This window comes from Phascolarctos cinereus, unplaced genomic scaffold, assembly GCF_003287225.1.
Source record: "Phascolarctos cinereus isolate Bilbo 61053 unplaced genomic scaffold, phaCin_HiC Scaffold_5;HRSCAF=322, whole genome shotgun sequence".
Taxonomy (NCBI): Eukaryota; Metazoa; Chordata; class Mammalia; order Diprotodontia; family Phascolarctidae; genus Phascolarctos; species Phascolarctos cinereus.
In genome coordinates, this window is record NW_027555958.1 from 441,141,383 (window position 1) to 441,159,612 (window position 18,230).

The 18,230-nt window shown below is 43.3% G+C and overlaps 1 protein-coding gene across 6 annotated transcripts in view; it reads left to right on the top strand.

Annotated features, from left to right (window-relative positions):
• Window positions 1-3,066: 3,066 nt before the first annotated feature.
• Window positions 3,067-18,230, top strand: part of LRRC8B (leucine rich repeat containing 8 VRAC subunit B) — a 112,653-nt gene continuing 97,489 nt past the window's right edge. For 4 of the 6 annotated variants that reach the window (XM_020988767.2, XM_020988770.2, XM_020988766.2 and 1 more), the window contains exon 1: window positions 10,022-10,237. The gene's annotated coding sequence lies outside the window, so the exon portion shown is untranslated. Of the gene's footprint in view, window positions 3,949-10,021; window positions 10,238-18,230 lie in introns of those variants that run through there. The other 2 variants (XM_020988768.2, XM_020988771.2) reach the window with 1 other exon arrangement.

Consider the following 18,230-nt stretch of genomic DNA (forward strand, 5'->3'; position numbering starts at 1 on the left):
TATTAACATTATTTATGTTCTATTGTGTTCTTATTTATTTTGTTAAAAATCTCTCAGTTACATTTTAATCTGGTTTGCCACACTCTTGGGCCAGAGATGTTTTCCTTTCTCATAGCTAAAAGACGACTTCGCAAAAAAAAAAAAAAAATCCAGACTCCTAGCCATTTTTCTTTCTTCCTCCCCCCCTCCTCTTTCTAGTCAGTTAAGAGCTGTTTGCAATCTTTACTGTCTATGATCAGAATTTCTGTCCCCACTGCATCCTGAATGACACTTTTTAAAAAAAAGGAATTGTTATAAAATATTTACCCATATGCCACTCTCAGGTCTCAGGTATCTCTTCTAAGGGAATTTCCTGGAACTGATACTGGGTATCAGGTAAGAGATATCTTTTTCCAGAAAGGATTATAGCCACAACAAAAATGCCTAACAATAGTGCTTTAAGGTTAAAAAAAAATAATTTTATATACATCATTACATTTGAGCCTTAAAATAACCCCATAATATTGTGACAATAATTTTTATATCCTGTACTCAAAATAAATAGCATTTACTCAGTTTATTGTGATTTGATGGGTATCAATGATTGTATGTTGAATTAAACAGAATAGGATCAAGTTTAAGTTAGTAATGTATGTTAATGCTGTTAGGAGAAGAGTTCTATATATTTGGACCAAATAACCTCTTACATATTAGTGGTATTGATGTTATGTATTAATGTATGTATTAATGGCATCATTGTAGGTTACAGGATAAAATCCTATGTCTCTTATAGAGTAGCACATTACACTTAACCCTGAAGCTTGTTATAGCAGCAGCAGCAGCATCACCCTTTCCTTTAGCCCACCACTTCCTTATTTCCTAGCATACCACTGACCAAAACACCAGATGTTCAATTTCCTAAGAAAACCTGTACTGAGGTATAGGTGGAAACCTGCAGTTTATGGCTCAAAAGCCAACTGACAAAATGTTTATGATTGATGGACATGCCCCTCAACCAATCATAGTTTCCCCTGTTGCCAGTGTTAACCAAATTGTACTGCCTCTTTCTATTTTTCATACTCTTCCAAGTATGCAAAAGCAGCTAGCACCCAAGGGGAGGGGTCCCTGATTGTGAGGAAGATCCTGGACCCAATTGATGAGGGGCTCCTGGGCTTCCTAAAATGCATGGAGTGCCTCCCTGTCCTTTTATTGCCCATTGGATTGGAATTTTGAGGTCACAATACCAGTAATACAGGTGTTATCTCCATTTTATGCATCGATTGAGGCAAGACAAGATTAAATAAGAGTTAAGTTAAGTAAGAGTTAGAACTTAAATCCAGGTCTTCTGACTCAAAGGCCTATGATCTTTTCTACCACTCCACTGTGACAAATGGCCGTCTTTCTGGGCAACAAAAGTTCATTGCTTAGCACTTACCCTTTTCTCTGATGTCCATAAGGAAGACAAGACTTGAGATAGGATGGAGAGGGGAAAACTGTTAGCGAGGACCTGGCTCAGTGTCAGACGATGGCAAACATTTGTTAAATTCCCATGAAATAAACAGAAAACAGCAAGAGGAAGCCCACAAAAGGCACAGACAGGGAGGACAGCATTGGAATTGCTGTGTTAAATTTATCATATACTTTAAAATCCAAGCAGTACTTGCTTGGTATTTCTGGTTTCAGATGAGAATTCTCTCATTCTGTTCTTTGTATTTGGAAATAGTCATGTTTGTTGGTGTCTGAGAAGATCATCATAATTCTTTTTAAACTGGGCATGATGTAATCTTTGTCACTAGGGAGACTGAGGCTGGTTGATCTCTTGAGCTCAATTTCTGTTGTTGTAACCAATAATAGTCTAGACTAATTCTGGCATCAAATGATGCATTCTGAAAGCTTGGGGGCCACCAGGTTGCCTAAGAAGGAGCTGTAGGCCCCCTAACTGGCCGACGTTGGAAACATAGCAGGTCAAAGGTCTCATGCTGATCAAAGTGGCATGGAGCCCTTGAATAGCCTCTCTTACCTCCATTCTGGGTGAGATAGGGAGAGCCAGTCTTAATAATAATATTAATAAAATAATTTTCTTAAAATGTTCAATCCTATTGTATGTAAAGTACCCAGAGAAATAAATGAGGTTTAGGTCTTTTTTTTATAGAGGAAGTTACAGTGAATAGGGTAGACAAGTCCACAGTAAGAAAGGTAGAAACATTAGGAAAGGGTAGTAGACAGGGAAGCCAGTGGATCAGGTGTGACTTCTGAGACAGTGTTTTCAAGCTGAAGCAGCAGCTGACACTTACCAGCTGTACCATTTTAAGCAAATCACTTAACATGCCAAATAATTATACTAACAGCTGACATTTATATAGTACTTCAAGGTTTGCAAAGCGCTTTCCAAATATTACCTCATTTTATCTTGCCAACTGCCCTTGGAGGTAGGTAATAATACTAGTTAATATTTCTGTGACATTGACTATGTGCCTGGCACCGTGCTAAGCTCTTTGTAATTATTAGCTCATTTGATGTTCAAAACAACCCTGGGAGGGAGGTGCTTTTATTATCCCCATTTTACCCATGAAAAAAACTGAGGCAAATAGAGGTTAAGTGACTTGCCCAGAGCAAATAAGTGTCTGAGGATGGATTTAAACTCGGGTCTTCCCAATTCCAGGCCTGGTGCTCTAGCCACTGAGCCACTCAGCTGCCTAGGTACCCTTCCTTTTCACCATCATCTCTTCAAATCCCTAATTTCCTTTGAAGTTCAGGTTAAAGGACACTTCCTAAATCCTTCTCTACCTGCCTGTGATTCTCCTTTCCCCTCCCAACTATATTGTATTTTGCTTTGTCTATACTCACACATATATACAATGTCTCTCCCAACAGAATGTAATCTCTTTAGGGAGCAAGCAGGTTTTCCTTTTTTTTTTTATTTGCAACCCCAGTGTGCCCAGTACCTAGTAGTTAATAAATAATTGTTAATAAGTTGGTTGCTAGTGCCTCGCCTCTGAGATGACTTTGCTTCTACCCTGTCTGTATCTTGCATGAGCACAGTTATTTAAAAGTTGTCTCCCAAATGGGAATGTAGGCTCCTTTAGAGCAGGGACTATTTTTGCTTTTCTTTGCATCCCCAGCCATTAGCAGTACCTGGGCCACAGTAAGCGCCGAATACATACATACTTGTCGAACGATTGATTGGTTGATCGAAATGCCATCACTTTCTTATCCTGGGATCTTTTCATCCAAAGACAATAGGATTTTATCAAGCTGAACCCTGGTAAACTAAAGTCATTTTTTCCTGAGAAGTAGGAGATAAAAAGGGGAAGATCAGCAAGGATGTGATATTTTTCAGGGAAATTTCCAGCTTCGTACATACACCCAAATCCATCAATATGGTCTCTATAAGACGAAACCATGATGTTGAGCAGTAACTTGAAGCTAACAGACAGACGTACAAGTATTCTTGAAAGGAAGATGAAAGTAGATGACCAGTCAACACTCATCCTATCTCCAGTCTTATCTCCCTTATGGACAACAGAGAAAAGAGGAAGTGCTAAGGAATGAACTTTTGTTGCCCAGAAAGAAGAGGAGGCAACTGGAATCTTAAGATGACCCATGTCTTTAAGCTCTACCTGTACTTTGGCTGTGGTCAGTTTCCTTCTACAAAGGATCTAGGCCTGCTCAGCCCTGATCTCTGAAGGTTGTTGTTCATCTTTCGTTTTCAAAGAGAACCAATGATGTCATGATATTGGGGTAAAATAGTGGATGTTGGGTGATGTCTTGACTTGCACGTGAATTGGGTTCAAGTGAGGCAGAGTTGCACAGTCATCAGCCTCACTCTCTCTTTCTGAGTCATCCAAGTTCGGAGGCAAGACAAAAGTCAAGACGATGTGTATGTCCCCTGCTCTCCACACCACCACCCCTCCAGGATGCATTGGATGACCCTGGCATCTTCCATATCACATCAAGCTCTAAGATCTGGTAAGCCTGCTTCAACCACCTTCATGGTCACTGGGACAGATTGTTCTCATCTGCCCATTCCTCCAAGGGAAGTCTTCACATGCTTGGGGTAAATATTCCCCTAACTCACTGACTGGCTTAAGGCCTATCAGTTTCCCTCAAACCTAGTTTAGCCTGTCTGCTGAGATGGTTGTACCAGGGTATGACCACTATGAATGCTATAGCTTCTTGGAACCACAGGTGAGAGTTGGGTGATAGGTAGATGGACACCAAAGGTGGACAAGCAGCCCTGAAAAGGGCTCAACAGGCCCAGAGGTGCTAGTCCACTCTATACATATTATATATTCTATATATTCTATACAGTGGTAGAGGCAAGATCAATGGGTTTAGAGTCAGAGGGTCTGGGTTCAAATCCCACCTTTGCTACTTACTACCTGGACAAGTCATTTAATTTCTCTGGACCCTACTTTCCTTACCTGTAAAGGGTGAGTTAGATGAGTTGCTCACTAAGGTCCCTTCCAGCTCTAAATCTGCAATCCCAGAAGAGTCAGTGGAGGTGCCTGTTTTCCAAGGACAGTTGATAGAAGCATCAAGGTTGCTACTGGGGACAGATAGAGCGCTGGGCCCAGAGTCAGGAAGACCTGTGTTCAAATCCAGCCTCAGATGTTTTCTAGCTGTATGAACCTGTAGAACTCACTTACCCTCTATTTGCTTCAGTTTCCTTATTTGGAAAATCAGGATATTAATAGCACTTCCCTCCCAGAGTTATTATGAGAATCAAATGTGATAATACTTGTAAATCTTTTTGCAAATCTTAAATCACATAAATGCCAACTGCTGCTGCTGTTGCTGTTGCTAATATTATTTTGATTAAAAGGGGTTTCACCCTTTTAGTGACAGAAAGTTGCTTCTTCAGTCTTCTCTCATGTCTCTTACTGAGGCTTACTTTTCTGAGACATGTTATTCTGACTGGAGCTCACTGAGGGAAGAGTAAGTCATCATAGCCCCCTCCCCCCATTCTAAACAGTTGGTAAGTAACTGGGTGTCAGTTGATAATTTCGGTATTGTTAAGGATGACAAAGCATGCAGACTCTTATCATGGCGGAGATGAAGCTGAAGCTAGTGGGACTCTGGCAAGCCATTGAAGAAATGGAGGGGTCAGTGGAAATGATCAATCCCTAAAAGGGAACAGTTATTAGAGAGAGCTAACCTAGGGTTGTAGTGAGCATAGAAGATGGATTTCCCAAGGGAAAGGCACTGGGAGAGATGGAAGGATAGGAGGTTATAGTCAGATGAGCAATTTCAGGGTTTTAGAGATAAAGCTCTTGTGGGTGTTAATGAGGCAAAGGGTATGACCATAGCTTATTTGGCTAAAATGGAGTGAAGTTACAAATCAAGAGAATTTAGGAGGATGATAAGGTGGGAAGCTGGAGAGTTTGAGGGGACAACACCATATAAATTGGAGTCCCCAAGGACAAGGGCAGGGGTTGAGGCAGAAAAGGCTATGTATAAATGTAACCTGGGTTTCAAGACAAGCCTAGTTTGTGTGCTATGTATGTGACATTTGTGCCAGGTAGCCTACTGGCAATAGGTAGAATCAGAAGAGTAGGTTACCAGGGGCCCATGTCTGGGTCCTCTCTGGTTATCAAGAGACAAAGTGTGATTGATTTGTCATTGTTGTTTAATCATTTTAGGTCATATTTAGTGGAGAGAATGCTGAGCACCAGGTGACACATAAGGGGCAGAGTCAGTGTAAAAGCTTTGGAGAGGCAAGATATTCACATTTGTTCTTCAAGAGAAACATCTATGGTTCTAGACATGTGAGAAAGAGAAAATACTTTGGAAGTAACAGATGTGTTGGGGAAGCTGGCTCTGCAACATGTCGACATCCCTAATTTTCATTTTTCCCCTTAGAGACTTCAGGGAATTTCCCATGGGGTGATTCCCTTCAGGCCTCTGTCTCTTGGTTTGAGCTACCTTACACTGAGAAGCAGAAAGCTCATTCACTGTGAATTTTCTGGTATATGCAAATCTGTATTATTTCTCTGACTTCTGTCTTTTATTTGCTTGGATAAATTGGTTTACTTGCTTTTCACTATTTCTGATTGGCTTTTGTGCAACCTAGATCTTGGTTGGAAAGGAGATAAACTGATGAATTTAAGTTAAAGGTCACCCTTCTTCCTTTAAGGGACAATGTCCAGGAAAGCTAGCAGCTTTTGAACCTATTGTACAGGAGGAATATTTTGGGGAACAGATTCTAGTCTGGTACCTCTTACCAGAAACTGGAGGAAAGTTTGCTGATCTGACAGTACTTCGGGGTTTTCCAGTTCTTCCCCCTCTAATCCCACAGCAACTATGATGCTGGCTTTCCTTCTCTCCTCAGAGTGGTCAAAGGCCTCATTTCATATCTTTCAGTACCTCCCTTTGGGTCATATATTTACATATTTAGAAAAGTCATGAGGATGTGCAATATCTTACATGTTCAGCATACAAACGACACAATGTGTTGAATTCCTTGAGAAAGGAGGGAGAAGAGGAGAGTGAGCACATAATTGCCAATAGGCTTGGGGTCTGGTAACATATCCAGATTGAGAGAACCACAGAGGAGATGTTGCTCATTGATACTATTAGGGAGAAAGTCTGGAAGTGAGCACAGAGGAACAGCAAGCATCCCTCATCCCTGCTGGGCCAAATGTGTGTGATGGCAGTAAGAAGGAGAAGAGATGAAAGAAAGTGCCAAAATACTAGAGAGAGTGACCAGAAATGGAAGGTCTTTTGGGTGCTTTCCTAGATTGCAAGAAAGAAGAAGAAGGAGAGGGATAGTAGGAATACAAAAGCATTTTGTCAACAATACAGTGATGGTTCCACAGGTTATAATGGAAAGAAAGAATGAGGGATAGGGAACCAGAAGTGGTTATGGGTGGAATGATGGAGGGTAGGGTGCAGCAGCAGGAAAAAGGAGCTAAAAAGCAATCTAGAACTCCAAATCAAGGACTCTGGGTAAAGGAGAACTTGTTAGCCTTCAGATAGTAAATTTTCACTCAGCAGCTAAGAGGTGATTCAATTATCACTTCCTGAGTAAAAAGTGGAAAGGGAGTATGGGGGAAGAGTGGAGAAAGGAGGGTTGAGTCTCTAATACTAATCCAGACCTTGTGGCTGGGTGGTCTACTGGAAAGAGACAGAAGCAGGAGGCTAGTTTGCAAAGGACCAATGTCTGGCTCCTCCTCATTAGTTATCAAGAGCCAAAGTGTGATTGATTTTTTTGTTGTTGTTTAGTCGTTTTCAGTAATGTTTGACTCTTCATGACCCCTTTTGGGATTTTCTTAGCAAAGTGGTTTGCCATTCCTTTCTCCAGCTCGCTTTACAGAGGAGGAAAGTGAGGCAAACAGGAATAAGTGATTTGCCCAGGGCCACACAGCTAGCAAGTATCCAAGACAAGATTTGAATTCAGGTATTCCTGACTCCAGATTAGCCTCACTCTTTCCAGAGTCATCTAAGTCCACTGGAAGACAAAAGTCAAGATGGCTGGTTGTTATCCATTGTATCCTAAGGTAGTGGAGAAAAGAAAGAGTATTGCTTGAAATGGCGTGGAGCTAGAATGGAGAGGACTTGGCACTGAGAGAGCATAAGAGTCAAGGATGATTCTGAGGTGGCTAGAAAAATGGCTCCTGACAGAAACAGATGCTTGGAGGATGATGAACTGTGTTTTGTATATGTCTGTGGGACATCTAAATGCAGATGTCCAGCAGGCAGTTAGAACTTGATCTCTAAAAGGAGATGACAGCTTGGATATAAAAATTTGTGTGGGAGTCATGTGTATAAAGATGATCATGGAATCCATGGGAGCTGATGAGATCACTGAGAGAGTGAGCTAGCCATCGGATCATAGATTTAGAGCTGTATGAATTGTCATATGTTATGTAGCTGAAGTGATTCACTAAAGGACTCCCAAGAATCAGGGTGCAGGTCCTCTGACTCCAGAGCCAAACCTCTTTTCACTTCACCACACTACCTCCCTCTTTGCATTGAGGGTTACCAAACACTTTACCAATATACTCTCATTTGCTTCTCACAATCACTCTGTTAAATAGGCATATATCACTTAATCAACAAATATTTTCCAAGCACCTACTATGTGCCAGGCACTTGCATGACACAAGGCAGAAGGTGTTAGCTAGAGAGAGACAGACAAAAGAGTCTAGGGAAACTTGTGGAGGGAGACAAGTTTCAGCTGGAAAGAGGATTTTGGTAGCCTGAGATAAGGGAGAATGCTCACAGTGCTCTCCTTTTCTCCCTTCCCTCTAAGGCACTGAAGGAGATAATCCAGAATGATGTAGCAGTCCCCCAGGGAAGTTCTGTTTTCTTTTGCTTCATTTCTAGGGTTATTGGGATTGAGGTCTTTATTCGAAACCTTGTCTCTTCCGGACACAATTTGGAGTCTCCTCTCTCACGTTTACCTGAACTAATCAGCCCCATCCACCCACAAATGCTGAGCCCTTAAAACCAGCATCTTCTTCCTTGGGAGAGTCCCTGAATACCCATTAAAAAGAAATGGAGATTCAATCTCCATAGCAACCTGGAGATATAAATCTTGCCTAATTGAATTATTGTGTTGTAGATTGTACTCTCAGGAAGGAACTTTCAGAGCTGAAACCAGAAGCAAATCCCTGATTTAAAAGAATCCTAAGAAAGTGGGTGGTGGAAATGTTAAGTGTACTTAGTGGAGATGGTCTCTAATTGTGATATTTCCCCCCATATACAATTTCAGCTCAAGGACACCTATAAAGGATTGCAGCCAATGGGGCTGCAACTTCTCTGCCGTTACTCAGATGAAAATATGGGAGGGGATCAGGGGACTGGATCATAAGGTCATAGCTGTGTGTAGCTAGAAGAGATCTTCATTTTGCAGGTGAAGAATCTGAGGCCCAAGAAGGTTGTCACTAGCCTAAATCACAAAGGTAATAAGCACCAAAGGTTGGATATCAGCTGAGGTCCTCTGACACTAGCAAGTGTTCTTTCTACTGTATGTCACATGGCTTCCCTTTAGGCATGAGTAAGAGCCCCACCACCATGCATAGAAAGGACTATTGTGGGGAGGGAAGAAGTGTACTGCGAATGGAGAAAGTTCTCATTATTTGCTTGGAAACTCAGAATTTTAATTTAGACAACTGGATGTGATCAGAAGGTACAAGGAGGCAGATTTCTAATAGAAAGAAAACTTCGGAACAATTACAGACGTCCCAAAGTGGAAGGGGCTGCCCCTCCAGTAGGTTCCCCTGGCAAGTGTCGGGTATGTTGGAGTGGGGTTTTCACTCAGCCTCGGAAGACCTTCCCACCTCAGACTATTTGATTTTTATAGTGGACCTTAAACTGTCCTGGGCGTGGGTTGCCTAGGTGTTGCCTTTGACTTGGGCCAAGGTCTCAGAGCCTGAGTGGGGAAAGGAGCCCCCTGGGCAAATGGAGACACCCACAACTCTTCTCCTTGTGTCTAGTGAAGGTTAAATAAATAACAGGAGTTTTTTTTAGTAACTCCCTTGTGGTCTCCTGGGAAGGTGGGGGGGTGGGGGCGGGGTGGAGGCCAAGAGATGCCCAAGCAGACATGGAGGTCGGCAGAGAGAGAACGCTGCCTCGCCCGGCACAAGGACGGTCCAGCAGCCCACTGACCCCCCCAGGGCTCCTTCTCGGGTGATGCGTAGCCCTCCGCCACCACCTGCCCGTCTGCTGCTCAGGAGGCACTAAGAGCCAGGAGAGGCACGTGGAGCGCCCTAGGAGGAAAGCAGCTGCGCTTTGTCTCCCGCAGCGAGTGAGTCACCAGCCCCAGCAGCCCCCGAGCCGGGCAGCTGCCCTCGTCCGCCCGGGCTGCAGCACGAACCGCCGCGACGGCGGCGGCAGCAGTAACAGCAGCAGCAACAGGGAGCTGGCTCCCAGCCTGAGCCGCCGCCGCCTCCGCTGTTACTGCTACTGCTGCTGCTTCTCCTTCCTCCTCCTCCTCCTCCTCCCTTTTTCCCTCCCTCCAAGTCCCCTCCCCTTCCCACACCCCCCACAGCGAACTTAGTCAGCGGTTCGCGCCGCCCGAAGCCCATTGGCCGCTGGAACGCGTCGCGTCACAATGGAGCCGGCTGGAGGCGGTGAGCCGGGCTGCGCTGGGGCTTCCCACTAAGCCACGGGGAACCGGGGAAAGTGCCGGGCGCAGGGCTCGCCGCCTGCCCGCCCGATCTCTAGCCTGCCTGCCTGCCCGCCCGCCGGCCCTGGAGCGGGCGGCCGCGGCTCGGCGGCGCGGCTGGAGGCCGGAGCCCTCCTAGACTTTCAGGTAACGGGGAACAGGGGGCCGGGGCTCGCGGCACGGAGGAGAGGTGGGGGAAAAGGGAGGAGCAGGAGGGCAGACCACTGAGACCTGGGGCTGCGGCGGCGGCGGAGGTGGCAGCAGCAGCAGGTGGGTCGACTGGGCAGGTGCTGCTGCTGCAGCTACCTCCGGGTGTCTCACCTGGGTGCGCACGGGGCCTGCGGGCACCTCCCGCGAATCTCACTCGGGCTAAGGTGCAGGGATGCGGTTGGGCTAGGGGAGGCCCCCTCCCCTCTTGGGCAGCAGTGCCCCGCCTCTAAGGACCTGGGGGGTCCCGTAGGAGAAGAGCAGGTTGTTAACTCCCAAAACCAAGGTCCTGGGGCCGCAGCTCTCCCCTCCCCCAGCTTCCTAAGGTGAGATCCCCGGGCTGGGGTCGGTGAGGTTGAACTGTATTTGTGACCCTCTCAGGTGAGCTAAGCGCGGCTTTGGATGCTGCCCAGGTGTGGTCCCGCTGCTCGTGTCCCGGTCCAGGTCCTTTCTTATAGATAAACAACTTCTGTGTTAGGTCTTAGTGGTCCACCTGCAACTTGGTGAGGTTTATGTTGTTTTAACGTTTGTTATCGGTATGTGGGTGGTGCTAAGGAGGAGCCATTTGTCACACATTTATTTATCACACATTAAAGCCTCCGTGATTGCTAGAAAGTCTTGGTCCTTTCCACGCCCGCATCCCCAGATCCCTTCAACTGCGATTTTGCTGAAAGCAGGTGCTTAGGGGTCAGAAGGAAAGGCTTGGTGTTGGCTCATTGCCCAAAGTCTTCAACTGACTTCCCGAAGTCCACAGGTTGACTTCAGGTTCAGATGATAATTGTACGTGACTTGCCTGTGCCTAAAAGAAAAAAAGAACGTTTAAAAAAAAACTTACTTTCATGGATTCATTCTCCTTTCTAAAGTCTTTAGAAGTGTGCCCTGTAAGCTGGTATCTGGAAGAAATTTTAAGACCATATGCTTTGAAACCAAAATAGACAGCTTACTCATATAGTCTAAGAACAGGACCTAAATAGTCCAGTGTTCCAAAGTAAAGCATTCCCTCTCTCCCATCATCCCTGGTCTGCCACTTCAGGATACAAAAGCAGTTTCCCTACTTATAGTAGGGAATATCACAAAGACCACCAGTCATTCCAGAAGCAGCCCTTTATGCCTTGAACACTCCCAAGTGCAAATTGAACTGTTTGGGTTGTGGTTGCTGAATGGACCTTTGCTGGAATCCTAGAAGTTCAGTTCTATCCTCTGGACCATTCCTTGGACTGAGAGTAAGGTGACAGCTGATCCCTTAGGAGTGATCTGGAGGGAATTCCTAGCTTTCAATGCTATCTGTGGAAGCTTAAATTTATTTTAGCTGAAGGGCAAGCTGCTGGTTCAGACAGCCTTAGGAGCACAAATGAGGGGCTTATTGAACAGTTGAGCTCCAACACTCTCCTCATAGCTATTTTCTGTTATCTTGTATTATCATTCAGAATTGATAACAAATTAGCGTCAAACTCCATAGCTGGTGAAAACCAGACCTGTTTCAAGAATTGGAAAGATGTTCTAACATGTCCAACCTTGAGATGAATATTCATTATCACATTTTCTCCTATGGTTGTAGTTGACTAGTTGCCCTTTAAAAGGGAGGGGATTCTTCGTTTGAGTCCTGCTTTCAGTTGCCAGGATTCTCAAAAGGAGGCCACTGACACATAATAAAAACCTTCTTGTTCCATCAATAGAAAGACACCAAGTTATGTTGGTATTTAAAGTCTCCTGTTTATGTAGTACTGATCTGAAATGAGCAACACTTTTGCTTGTCGAAGCACCTAGGAGAAAATGGAAATATTTAAATATCTAAAAAGAAGCTTCTCTGATGCCTTACCAGGCACAACATACTTTTTATTAATTTGGCTCCATTATTTGTCATCAGGGGCTTCAAGGATGTGTCATTTCCTTGGTGTGGGTCTAGAGTTAATCATGCTTACAGTTTACTTATGCTTCTTTGTATTTTTTTCAAATATCCTTAGACACCAAAGACCAGTTCAACCACACTCCCTGGTATATATCTAGTTTCTTACAGATGATCCCAGTCACCTGTTTTCCCTTCTTCAGTCTCTCTCCAGTGCTGAAGATACTGATAGGATTAAAAGTGAAAGCATTCTTACTGTAGGTTTCTGTGAGGTTGTTTTCATCTGCTTTCACACATCATGTGGTTCCCCAACTGAATAGCACACAAGATAGTTCCATAGATGGAATTTAGATTTTTTTCCCTGCCAAAATTGAAGTTGCTAGACCCAGCAGGGTAGAGAATACCCTTTTAGACGGTATCAAATTTTACCAGGCGTGTTGTATGAAGAAATGTTGCTGTCATTTTAAACATTGTATCTCCTCCCTCCAAACCCAGCCCTTTTCCTGTCTAGGGCACTATTTTTTACCTTGTGTTCTTTTATTTACATAGTTTTTTGTATGTTATCTCCCCTATTAGACTGTGAGTTTCTTGAGGACAGGGAGTGTGGCTTTTTTTTTGTTTGTTTTGGTTTTTTAGCATCCTCAAAGCTTAGACTAGGGCCTGGCATATAGTGCTAAATAAATGGTTGTTGATTGACCCAGTTTCACAATCTCCAATTCAGCCTCTCTATTCCTCACTCCCCGTACCCAGTCAGCTGTCAATTTGATTCTGGGGTTCTAGAGCTAGACTGGAAAGGGGCTTCAGAGGCCCTATCCAGTTCAACTTCCTCATTTTACTGATGAGGTGATTGAGGCACAAGCAGGTTTGGTGACTTTGCCCAAGAGTTTTTGCATCTCACTTTCCTCATCTGTAAAACTGGTAAAATATCAGAGTAAATATCAGAGACAGGCTTCGAATGCAAATCTTCTGCTTGCAGAGCCAATGTTTTATCTATTATATCAGGCCCAAACATGTCTTACACCTGTCCCATTTTCTCCACTCCTACTACAACCACTCTAGTTCAGGCTCTTATCCTCTCACCCTATTTGTCTCACTGACTCTAGTGTCTCCCAATCTCCAGTTTCTCCTCCACAGTGTGGGTCTACATAGCTGCCAAAGTGATAGTCTTAATTTACATACAGACTTCTTTCTGGCATTTAAAGTCCTTCACTGCCTGGTGCCACTCCTTTTCCAGACTTAATCTACAGGACTCACCTTCTACACCACAGTCCAGCTAACTTGGCTTCCCTGCCATTTTGTACAGACAACGTGAGCCCCCGATTTTTGTTTGGCTTGGTGCCACCCTTTGCTACCTCAGTGGTTTCAAATTTATTGCCCTGCCTGTATCTAGGTACTAAGACTGTGGCCGTGATCTACCAATGTCAGAGGAAGAGAGTCATCTTTCATCAGCAGGCAGCAGAGTTCCTGAAGTAGCCACTGTCCAGTGCCAGTGCCCACCTCTACCAGCTCCAAGCCAGCTAGATCTTTAGAGAGACTCCACTTCCCCCAGCTACTTGGCCTTAGGCAAAATCTTAAAATAGGCCCAATTTCTTGGTTCTTCACTCTCTGTACTTCTTTCCCACCTCCTCATGCTCTTCTCCCTGGGCTACTTGTGCTGTCACGCTGTCCTGAGCTGCATGTTTAAAACTGGTTAAGTCACATTCTGTGGGGCTCAACTTCTTCATCTGTCTGATGGGAACAACAATCCCTACTTGTCCCACCTTCCTCGTAGGGATTCTTTGAGTACTGAATAGAGTAACTGGCTATTGTGGAAGATTGGATTGTGGTATGCCTTACTGCACAGGGCTAGGAAAATATGTAAGTCCTTTCCTCCCTCCTTGTGGGCAAAATCTGTCTGAATTTGCTAATGAAGCCTAGTGATTACTAGTCTCCCTGTCTCTCTCTCCCTCCCTCCCTCACTGTCTGTCTGTCTGTCTCTCTCTCTCTCACACACACACACAATGACCTGTCAAGTTCACAAAATACTATATACACATGATCTCCTTTGAGCATTTCTGTGCTGTAGCTACAAAAATGGATTTGTTTTAATTAATTTTACAGAGGAAAGTGAGATACAAAATGCTCTAGTCCCTACACAATAACATCTGATTCTACTTAGCATAACTGTAATGAGATTATTTGAACAAGCACCCCAGCACTTAGGGAACTGAAAGAGTGTTGTCTTTCAAATGTTCACTTTAGGAGGCTATATGTTTACTCTGATGATGCTGTCACTACTTTAACGATTTTTAGCAATCTTCTTTTAGAATAGTCTCCAGAAAGATTTTGCAGAAAAAAGTGGTCTCATTATTTATAGTCACTGCCTCCCCTTTTTTTAACCAAAAAGAGATTATCCATATTGATGATATTCCCCCAATTTGCTAAAAAGTCGAAGTTCTCCCTCTATCTCACACACACACACACACACACACACACACACACACACACACACACACCCGTGAAGAATGAACACTGCCACTTTTGGGGATATTCAGAAGCATTATGGCAGGCTCCCAAGGCCTTCCCTGGAATATATGGGAATAAAGCTTATAGTTTCTTTGACTTAACCTCTGTCTTCCTTCTCTTCAGCTTCCAATCTCTTCTGGGAATTACTTTTTCTCACCACCTTCATGACATTCATCCAATGGCTCCCTTCTTCCCCCATCCTTTATAGGATAAAGGTGCACATTTCTTAGCTTAATGAATTGAAGACCACTGTGATCTGGCCTCAACCTTCCCCTGCCATCCTTATCGCCCACAAGTGTACTATGGAAATCTGCTGCTCCTGGTCCTTTGCTGCCCTCCCCCAACACACCATCTGTTTTTGTGCCTCTACATTTGCTCAAGATGTTTTCACTCCCCCACTCTTCTCCAATCTCTCTTGCTTACTCTAGAATAAGTAACGTTCCCTCCTATTCAAACTGTCAAAAATCCATGAAGATAAAAAAAATGCCATCTCAGCTAAAACTGACCTCTTCTCTGAATTATTGAACACCTAATCTTTTACCTACATTTAGAATCATTTCTTTGTGGTTTTGTCATGTGTGCATTTGTGTATGTGTGCATGTACATGCACATGCAAGAGGTCTTGGGTTAAATTCCCAACTTATGAATGGGTAGTGTTGCAAAAGTCACTTTGTAATCTGATTGTTTGGAACCTGAAGTGCGTTTCCCCACCCCTTCCCATAAAAATAATATTGTGAATGGTGGTTAAATTCAGGCTAATCCCACAAAAGCCCATTTAATCTATAATATGTTTGAATTTTGACTGAGGACGAGAATGGCTAAATTTGGAAAGGTTCATCACCAGACAGTTGGCTTCAGTATGATTTTTTTTAGACACATAGGATAATAGATTTTGAGATAGATGCAATTTTATACATCATCTAGACCAATAGTATGAGACTCAAGTAGAAATTGGGGGGGGCATTAATTTATACTGAAGGATCCTTGTGGGCCCCATATTAACTTAGTTGCAAAATGTAACATTGTATTTTTATTTATTTAATTGAATATTTACCAATTACATTTTCATCTCCTGGCCACACTGGGAAGTCTTGTGGGCTACATGTAGCCCAGTTTGAAACCTCTGATCTAGATCAACCAGTTACTTTGTTTTGCATATAAAGAACTTAAGCCCCTAGGAAGTAAAATGACTTACCCAAGGCCACATAGCTAGTTAGTAGCAAAGCAGAGACTTGAATCCAGATCTTCTTGTTCTAGGACTCAGGGATCTCAGAGGCCTGGGGGGCTGTCATCAGCACCGGCGGAGAGTGTACAAACATAGATTAAAATCGGAGAGTGTTAAATATTGAAGAAGTAGTTATACTATACTAACACTACTAATTTGGATTTTGAGCCTTCAGAGCCAAGGAACATGAGGCATCATCAGGAAGAGGAAGAGAATTTCTTCCTTTGTTTCTGGGATGGCATCACAGGCAGCCTGGCATAGTGCTTAGGACACTGGACTTCAAGTTGGAAGACATGGGTTCAAATTGCACATCAGCTATTTGTGTGACTCTGGGCAAGTCACTTAGCCTATATGTGCCTTGGTTTCCTCATCTGGAAAATGAAAACTTGAAGACCTTAAAAAAAAAGGATAGACTTGGCCTCTAAGGTCCCTTTGAGCTCTAAATCTGTTATCCTATTAATTCTGCTATAGGGTTAGCCTTAAGCAAATTTTTCTTTATCTTTGCCACTCATCAGCCTGCCTTTGCTTGTGCCCTTCTCCCTGGGCTCCCAGAGCTTTCCAGCTGCCCTAAGCTATATCTAGGTATGTGTGTGCCTTTGCATGCTCACCTATAACTAGATAAGCCCCATTATTTGTATCAACATTTCTTTGTATATTGTGGCTCAGTAATATTTGTCTTACTTTCTCATGGGGCTATTAAAAAAATTAAAATACATTTATCCCTTCCACAACACTTGGGTTAGGGATGTGTCGCCCCCTCAATCTGGAAAAGCTTCATCAGTTTTTGGCCCTCCTTTCATACCAGAGAAGTCTGGATTTTTTCTTTTTCTTTTATGGGGTGTTTACAGGACTTTATTGTAAAAGTTGTATATATTTTTGGCATTAAAAGATAAAATATGTTGATATTGTACAATACTATGCACATATTTTATGCATTCTGAGTTTCTAAATGTTTTCTGTGTCTTCATATGTCATTTGCAGCTTCTGCAAAACTCCCCCCAAATTCCCATTTAATTTCTTATGCCAATCCCCAATATATTGAAACTGTGAGGGGGAAAGTAGAGATGTGGAAGGGATAACAAGGATTGTAATGTGCATTGATAAAAAAGTTCAGTAGAATTGCTAAGCATTATACTTGTATGTTCAGGCACTGAAAACACTTGCAAAAGAGGGCACTACATAAGTTATCAGCAAAAGAAGGTGGCAGAGCACCAGAAGGAATGGATTTAGGCCTCAGTTTTCTCATCTGTAAATGAAAGGGGTTGGACTAAAGGCTCCCTCAGGTGCTTCCAACTCAAAATCCTTTAATCCTCTGATCTGCAGCAGGCAGACATCAGGATCAAGAGGCTGATTAGAGTATTTAGTGCTGGAATGGACCAGAACGATCATTTTAGTGCCTCTGCTCATTTTACAGATGGAGAAATTGAGACTCAGATGTACCTTCTGTCTAGTGATACCTTCACTGACAGCTTACCTTGTTTAAAGAAAGAAAAAATAGGTCCTTTCACCAGAACTGCCAAACAGATCATTATAATGCCTTATATTTGTATAATATTTTACTAAATGCATATTCCTATTTATTTCTGGATTTCTTCCCATACCAGCTCTTCCAGCTAGGTGGGGCAGGCATTATTATCTACACTATACAGATGAAGCTGAGACCCAGCTCATGTGATTTAACCACATACTTTCATGCAGTTTAGGACAGGTAGCATGTCAGCACTGAGACCCTGAGGAAAAAGGCATTAGCAGATGGGAAACTGGAAGAAAGGAAAATGAGAGAAGTTTTAGCAAGCAGAAGACACATTTCATTTTGAAAAATCTTGCCTAAGGTTGATTATGTAAATGAAAGTTACCCCAGAAAAAAAAATTTTCTTTCCCCCTACTGTGCCCCATTTCCCCTGCTCCCCTAGACCCAGGCACTATGGTAGGAGCATTAGCATAGTTGAGATACTTACATATTAAATACTGCAAGGATCTGTGCTACTGGCAGCCTCTTTATGCCCTTATGGCAGGTTTTCATGTGTCCAAAACAAACTGATCACATAGTGGTTAACTTTTCCAATGATGGTCTCCAGCCTCAGCTAAGCTGTTCCTTAGACCAGCCAGGGAGGCATCACGGAGAGTAGGTAGCATTTGATTGGGGGCTTGTAGGAAGGAAAGGATGTCAATGGATGAGAGCTAGCATTTCCATAGCACATTAAGCTTTCGCCAAGCACTTTATGGATGTCACCTGACTGATTCTCACAACACCTTTGGAGGTGAATCTATTATTATCCCCATTTTGCCAACAAGGAAACTTAAACTGACCAGAGTTTTAAGTGATTTACCCAGAGTCACACAGCCAGCGAGTTTCT